Consider the following 8,168-nt stretch of genomic DNA (forward strand, 5'->3'; position numbering starts at 1 on the left):
GACCAAATGTTGTTTTTCTTGGGCATAATAATAATAATAATAATCAATGAAACAATCAGTCCTTAATGTGTTTTGGCCAAATGTCGAGAATGTCCATGGACGAGTTCCAGTAATTAAGGAGTTATTTCTCTTGGCTGTGCAAAACATAACTACACTTTCTGTTTGCCATTAATAATTCCAGTACTTGCGGCTCTACCACCTTGCTGAAAGGCTCTCCAAAAATCCTTTTTGGGAAGAAAAGCTCTGATCTCTTCCCAACAAAATTTTAAATAGTCCAAACGAGTGCTGGCACTACTTTGCATTTACAAATATTTAACACAAAAATGGCTACATGCACACATATCTTTAAGAATCCTGCTTGCGTGGAACCTACAGTTGGCTGATAGTCTGTAAATGAATACAAATTTGCATTCAGAGAATCTCAGAGAAATTGGAAAACTAAATTTAGTTTATAATGCATGATGAAGTGAGGGACTATACAGTAAATGTATTTCCTGTACATATATGAACATTTGCCAAGCAAGTTTCCACATTGCTGATAAAGCCTCTTAATGCCGTCTCAATCTATACGTACTTCACAGCATTCCAGAGCTTTAAATCCAGTATCTGTGCAGACATCTGTACACTGATGCACGTGCTTCACATCAGCCAGCAATAGTTGGCTTTCCACAGTTGAACGACTAATAGCAACAGAGTAAGCTCATCCAGCTGAGACCATGTCTGAGTCTACAGTGTTCAAACACCGGAAGCATCCAAAAAAAAGAGGAAGGAAACTCCGATCTCACTTCCCAATAGAGACAAAAACTCTGCACTACAGGTCTAAAGTTTAAGAAAAAAAAAGTTGCTGGTTAATTATTCTAGTTGCTTATTCTGTTTTTAATTGAAGTAATAATTGGTTTTCAAAATGTAATCGCAAGTCTGTTTATAAAAAGGGATTCTTTCATTTTTACCTTTTTCCCCTCATTCACTGTGTCTGCTTATCAATCATGCAATTAATTTGTTTTCTGCTGTTTATGTTTTCCATTTTCTGATTGTCTTACGTTAATTAGATTAAGTTTATGTATTGGTTGGTCAGGGCAATCAGAAACTGATTGTTTTGCTAGATGTTTTTTTCTTGAGTTTTTTCATGAATTATATAAATGCAAATGTAATTAATCTGTTCATAATTGTTTTGTTTTTCTTTTTTACTTCTGGGAATATTAACAAATTAATTGTTTAAATTGATGTAATAGTGAAAAGACTTTGGGTTCTACAGTTTGCGCGTGCAGCGCCTTTTGGGAGCAAATAAACTGCACCCTTAGTTATTTCTCATTTTCCTTTAGCAGCATTACAACATTTTGATGCACTCCGCATTGTCACGGATCATTTTAACCACCACCCTTTCTGTCAACACCGAGCCAAAACAAGAAGCTGCTAAACCTTTTGTTTTACAGCCATCCGTGCACCGTGATGCCATTAACAAAGCCTATCATTTTGTTTAATGTCATACTCACCTTGTGTAGGGGGCAGCCAAGCCATTTAGCTCCTGGGAGGTCGGGTAAAGGCCTATTCAGAGGTGACACCTGTTTTTGCTCTTTTTTCCCCCCTCCTTCCGCCATAATGTTTAGGAAGGATCGCTCGTAGATGATGCCATCCTTCTGGAATTTGGGCAGGAAGCTGGAGAAGTCGCAAAAGAAGGGCAAGACATGAGAGCGTAAATCAAGATGGGGGACAGAGGAAACTAACTGAGGAAGTTCTCCAGATTTAACATCCTCTCCATTTGTCAGACATCTGGAAGCAGGGTGTGAAGTTTTGACCCTCATAAAACTAAACGGACGCAATAACTCCAGCATCGTTGACATGTAACAAATATTATAAATGAGTAACAAATATTAGTGTTTACTACTGTAAATCTGCAGAATTTGTTCATTTGAGGAAAAGAAAGGCTTTAAAAAATTGAATGTATTTGTCATTGTCCTGAGATGAGATGTTTATCACATAAAGTGCAAGTCTCTCTCAAAAGGTTGACTCTGTTCATCTGGACGTAACGTTTTCGTCACTCATCCAAGTGACTTCTTCAGTCTCAGCTGACTGCAGGTTTCCCCAACCTTATAAACAGTACATTTGCCAAAAGGGGAAAGGCGGGATAAACCCTGGACAAGTTACAAGTCTAATGCAAGGCTAACACAGAAAGACTAAGAACCATTCACACATGTGACTGATCTTAGTTCTTGTTATTTTGCTTGTACTTTTCCCTCATGCTTTTATAAATGCATTTTAAAAAATGTTCTTGTCGTTTGGCTAGTTTCAGCTGTTTTCCAACTCAAACATCAAGGTTCTCGTGAAACCTGTTTGTTGAGAAAAGAAAACCTTTATTTATTATTGGGAACTTCACTGGTGGAGATTTGAGAATTTGAAGAGAAACCAAACAAATATCACAGAAAACTGTTTGGATTTTCAAGTCCCAAATAATAAATACAAGTTAGTACCAACACAGAGAAAATGTAACAGGCCCAGAGGAAACATTGCAATGCTAATTAAGTCTGTAAATCAGCAAACACAGACATGGACCTCCATCAAGCATCACCAGTACAGATTGGGAAGAACTAGCAGCCTCAAATCCTACGAGCATGGACTCCGACAGGATTCTGTCCAACTTCCCGCTGTCAAATGCTCCATGAAATGGCTCTAACACACCCAGCTCTCTTCTGCTTTGCCCTGCTTAGCCATGAAACCCCCTTCCCGGATTTCATGCCTCTGTAGCTGGACATTGAGCTGTCTGATGCTGGCGGGTTCCCAAGTTTGCCTCCGAGAGGATGAGCGGCTCTTATCTCTGCAATATCCTGCAGAGACTCTGATCTGATAGGCATAGCCTGTATGTGAGTCACATAAATGTTAGGCTCTCAGTTCTAGCAAGGCCACAAAATACTAATAAGACTGCCAAGTATCACAAAACAACTATTAACTGTATATATATATATATAAGGAATCATAAATGGTCTCCAATGAAAAAAACTTTTTATCAAAAAATAATTAATCTTATTTTTTGTCAACAATTTTTGTTTGAGTCATTTTTTGAGAAAAAGCTGGTAAAATCTCCTTTTTTCCCCCTTCGCCTGGTAAATATCAGCCCATTCTTGTTTCCAGAGCATGAAATACTCATTTGGCATCACTGCTGTCACTAACCATGTGTTGCATATGGACCCCTTCGGCGTCGCGTTTTATTTGCGCCTGGGTTCAATTTTCAACATGCAAGATTAATAGTGCCTTAGGTGAACCAAAACCCACAAACTCTGACCAAACAAAGTATTTTTTTCTGCACCTAAACCAAAGCAGAGTATGAAAACAAGGTGCAAAACACAAAGTCCCCAATCAGCACACGCAGCCGCCGGCGTGCTTGGGGTCTGTGGTCATGTTCTTTGTTCCTCTTTAAAAGAGGCCCATATCCTGACATTTAATAACACCACAGCTGGGACTTCAAGACACAAAAGAATAGAAAACTTTTGCAATTGTCTTTTACTTTTAATCGATAATAATACACAATTGCTTTTTATTAGGTACATGGTTTATGTGTGTGTGTGTGTGTGTGTGTGTGTGTGTGTGTGTGTGTGTGTGTGTGTGTGGGGAGGATGTAGCCTGTTCACAATCAGTTAAGAATCACCGCCTGCTGAATCTTTAAAATGTGAAAGATGTTATCTGCTTTATTTTATTTTCAGTCCACAGGTGGATCAGGTGAGTATTTACTATTTAAAAGAAAGTCGTGTTTGTTTCCTTGAAGCAAATTTAACAGTGTGATTTGTGATTACATCGAGCATAAGAAGCCTGCTTTCCATTTTCTTGCACTAACATTAACTAAGCTCATGTGGCCCGTGTGAACAATTCGAAGGCTTGCTCAATGATTCCTGAGTGCAGATGGATAGATAATGATGTTGTTGGTTCAGGCCTCGTGAAATGAATTACTTTGTGTTTTTGTAATTACGACACACGATTGATGATCGCCTGGATTTGATTTTATCTTGTTAATCACAGAGGACAAAAAAGTTGAGTTGTCATTTTTCTTCCTGGCATTTGTGCAAAGAAACTTATGAGACCTTAACGTTTCTCAGTACCTGGCAGAGATTTCCTTCCCCAGCTCACCTGTTACTTATTTGTCCTTTTGTGGGAAAATGCACTTTCACTTTGGTTCTGTCATTATTTCGCTCTCTGATTCCACCTCCATCTGATATTGGGCGTTAACCACGGTTCTATGCTTGACTGACAACTTGACTTTCACTCCTCTGCCCGTCTCCTATCTGCAAAGGCCTTTGACCTTGAATTTTTGCCACGGTGCTGCTCCATTGCCTTAAACTCTCCTGCTGTTTCCTGTCCTAATTTTCAGTTTGCTGTAAGGAGGTACAAAAATATTGCAAATGAAGGAAACGACCTCAGGGTTGGAGCCACAGTTTTATTAGAGAGAGGCAAGAGTACGATGAACCGTGGAACCAGATGTTGTGTGATCGCAGGGTTGAGGAGATGAGTGGAGGGGAAAGTACCGCCACCTGTGGAGGGAGGTGCTGCTGTTGGTGACCATCTGGTGAAAGTGCCGAAAGACCAAAATCAACGAGTTGCTCTTCAAAATTCTCTCACTTCAAACTGCTACTTTTCAGACCCTATCAGTTAGAAAAGGGATGGAAACTGAAAACCAGTTCCAACCAGAAGTGATACTAAACTGTCCACTGTTGGAATGATGTTATTGTTGTCATGCTTCTAGTGGCCTAATACAAACCTTTCTATTTACCCTGTATTGACAGCATGTTCACGTTTCCCTCAGGAATCAATAAGTAAATCGATTAAAGAGTCAAATCTGTAAGAAGAATTAATAAAAGCATTTGGTTACCAATAAAATCTTACAAGTATACCCCTAATGAAGACATTATTATGTTGTTAAATGGGCTTAATATTTTTCATTATTCTTGCAGATCCCATCTCTAGTTAAAAACAAACAAAGAACAACTCTTTTTCGCTACATCCCCTTTTTTGAACATATGTTAAAAAACAAAGCCTCCAGTAAATATTGGTATGTGTTGACAGGATGTGGGAGTTTAATTTTAGAGAGCATAGAAATGTTTCTAAAAAGGTACCTGCGTGTTCACTGGTCCATGTTCAGCGCTTTCGCTTTGCACACATCTTATTATTTCCTCTCTTCCTCCCACCTGCTGATCTGAGTTGCTGATAAAAGAAGACTGCCTGATGATTCATCATTTTTCCCCCCACCCCTCCAACCTGCTTCTGTTCATCCCAGCTTTTTATTTCCAGGGAAGGAGCGACAAGACGGGGAATGTCTTTATCCTTTTTTTTAAGTTTAATGTCAGAAGCCGCAGTGTGGCACTCACTGTCAGCAAGCCTCCTCTTACAGGTTCATATTCCTCCTCCTTTGCTGCAATAGACTTGTGTGTCAACTCCAAGCAGAGTGTGATTAATTCCGAGCCACCGGACAAGGTGTCGTCCTCTCTCTTCGTCCCATCGCTCATCTGATACTAGTAGATGTTAATCACTTCTCCCTGTGACCCTGCAGATGGTCCACTCTGGTTAAAGACACACAAACCCCATCAGAACACGGGCAACTGGTTCTGCTTCCTTTGTCTTATTGATAATGGGACGTGTAGATGTGGCGGGTTGATGAGAAGTGAGTCCTGTGATGGTGCCAGTAAGGATGAAGATTAATGGCTCCTCCAGGCCTCTGTCTCCTGTTTAATAATGCTTATTTATCACTGTCACCACACACCGATGGCGTGCACCGGGCAAACCGTACACAACAATAAGCTAAACGTGTGCATAATTCCAAGCTCACATGCCTCTCAAAAGATTGAGAGGTTCTTTTTTTCCCACTTCATGTTCACCACCAACACTTTAGGCAGGAGTGTTGGAGGAACCCAGCATGCAGAGTCACCGACTGCGTGTGCTTATGAAAGTCTCTCCTCTCGCTGCATTGATCCGGGTTTGTGTAGCTTTGCATACAATTGCGCAAAACACTGCAATCACAGGGGCTTGTGGAGCACGTGTAAACATCTTTTATGTGATTTGAAAATGCTGCACAACAACATGCCTCACAGACGAGATGAAAGGAGGCGAGAAATGAAGAGAAAGAAGTGAAAGAGGAAAAATAAGGGACCTCTGGCCTTCTACTGCTGCGCGAATGAAAGCCATTTTGTCTTCTGTGTTTCTGCTCAGCTCCTTTCTCTCTCTTCCTCTGTGTGAGTGTGTGTGTGTGTGTTGCCCTCTTTTTCTCTGTGCTTCCACTTTTCGTCCACAGGCATTTCTCTCCCTAATGGAAAATAAAGACTAGAGAGTGACCAAGATGGGGGCTCCAAATGAAAAACACGGGGTCGGTAGCCTGAGGCCAAGGCCTGTCCATCTAGGCCCCAAAACCTGAAAAGCTCAGCTCTCTTCTTTGCTGCACATGCTTTCAGAATATAGATAGATTCAGAAAATAGATATGTACACAACAATGTATGCATATGAAACTGGACGATTTTGGGGACTTTTCTTGGCTTTTGGCAGGAGTCTTTTTTTCAATTTTTTAATTCTATATCTAAGGTGAGCTCTAACCCACTTTAATATCTGATGGAGGCTTTGCAGATCTTGGTGTATCATCTCTTGAGTACTCTTGTGGGACCATCTCTTGTCATTTTATCTCATGAAATAGGAGCTTGTTTTTCCTTTCAGTGTGCCACTGTTGTTTTTGCCACTGTGGAAAAAGAGGAGCTGATAAGATTACCGTGGATCCACTGAGTTTTCAATCAATAGAATTGCACATTGTTGTAAAAACGTTGTGCTGCAGACTTGGCAGCATGCTGCTCCGGGTATCCACAGCAAATCTGCAGACTTATAATAGCTGAGATACAATGTGTATGACCTGTCGTGTGTTTCATAAGTAAATTGCAGAAAGCCATGTTGTTCTTTTTGTGGTCCAGGAGGACAACCTCCCCCACCCCCAAATCCGAGCTCTATATAACGTGTTTTCAGATAAGATGCCTCTGATTAAAGCGGCGTTATCTGCAGAGATTGCTACCCAATTGAATTACATTCAGTCTCTTCATCCATCCATACATTTTATTCTGTACATCTTTCTCCATCCGGCCTCTAGTGTTTTCACAGACTGCCCTTCAACATTGACTGGTTCTCCCAACACAGCGTCATTGTCCAGATTTGGCCACAAGTCATGGCATGTAATGGCTGAGAGGGTTAGTCTGCGCTTAGCCCACACATCCAGCTTATCTCAGACTGCAGAGACGGAATGAAACAAAAGTCTAAATAAAGCTTTTGGCGCTATCAGGACTGTGGCTAACGATTGTCCCCTACGAATAAACGCTTTCCCAGATAGCTTTTTCAATCACTGTGTTTAAGCTACAACAGGGCTGTACTCTTGTAACTCCACTGATGGAATTTTGCCTCAACAATAGACTCCAGTTTGTACCCTCAAGCAAAACTGTTGGACTAAAGGCTTTTTCCTCACCGGGGTAAACAGGGGCTGGACTTGAAATGCAAAAGTCTGGATAAATCTGCCTTTGTACTGTCAGCTCAGAGTAAGAAATCTTAGTTATTTGGCAGCGATATGTTCCAAAGCTCACAACAGTACTTCTGCACATGTATCCAGCTGCCAGCAGGTGATCCATGTATACGTTTTTTTTCCTGTCCCTGTCCACTGATTTTTTATTTTGTTTTGTTTTTGTGCTATTATCATGCGATTTGTCACATTCTAGCTAAAAAGCAAGGTGATGCTCTACTCTCTGAAGGAAGATCTTCAACACTGGCCAACTCAACTGAACTCATGCAACGAGGCTGAAAGCTTTGCTCCAAAGCACCTTCAAATTATAATATCATCATATAATGGAATCCTGTACAAAAACCAATACAGTTATGGTCAAAAGTCTACACACACTCATTTTGAGTAATTTTAAGCTTTTAATGATTTCTTTGAAATGTTATTTTTCAAGGGTGGAATGAATGGACACCAAACATCTGTAATGACTAAAAATAAAACAGGAATCTGAAGCACAAATTGGAAATTATTTTAGATTTTCTCTAATCTACACAGACTACACACATGCTTACTTATATACATACACGCTTGCATCAATCTTTGTGTGTCTTTTAACTTCAAAAGGCCAAGGCCAATTAACTTCCAATTAGAGATCATGATTGATTTG

This window comes from Aulonocara stuartgranti (assembly GCF_965226115.1).
Source record: "Aulonocara stuartgranti genome assembly, chromosome: 18".
Classification (NCBI taxonomy): Eukaryota; Metazoa; Chordata; class Actinopteri; order Cichliformes; family Cichlidae; genus Aulonocara; species Aulonocara stuartgranti.